This window comes from Penaeus monodon, chromosome 24 (genome assembly GCF_015228065.2).
Source record: "Penaeus monodon isolate SGIC_2016 chromosome 24, NSTDA_Pmon_1, whole genome shotgun sequence".
Taxonomy (NCBI): Eukaryota; Metazoa; Arthropoda; class Malacostraca; order Decapoda; family Penaeidae; genus Penaeus; species Penaeus monodon.
In genome coordinates, this window is record NC_051409.1 from 4,902,890 (window position 1) to 4,903,163 (window position 274).

Sequence of the window (274 nt, forward strand, 5' to 3'; positions counted from 1 at the left end):
CCATAACTTTCGGTGGATTAGCGAAAGAAAGAAGTGACGTCAGGCGACTAACAACGAAATACACGTTCATACTCATGTAAATAACGCAGTGCATATGCATTCATCGGAAGCAGTGCGTGATGTGCATATATTATCATACAAAAATATTCATAAAACAAAGCAGGGGGATTTCAAGGCGAGGAAGAAATGACCCCGAATTGAGAAGGCTTGGGTGGGAAGGCTAGCAGGAGACGAGGAAAAAATGAAAAGATTTTATATCCTAAATGTAATTGCT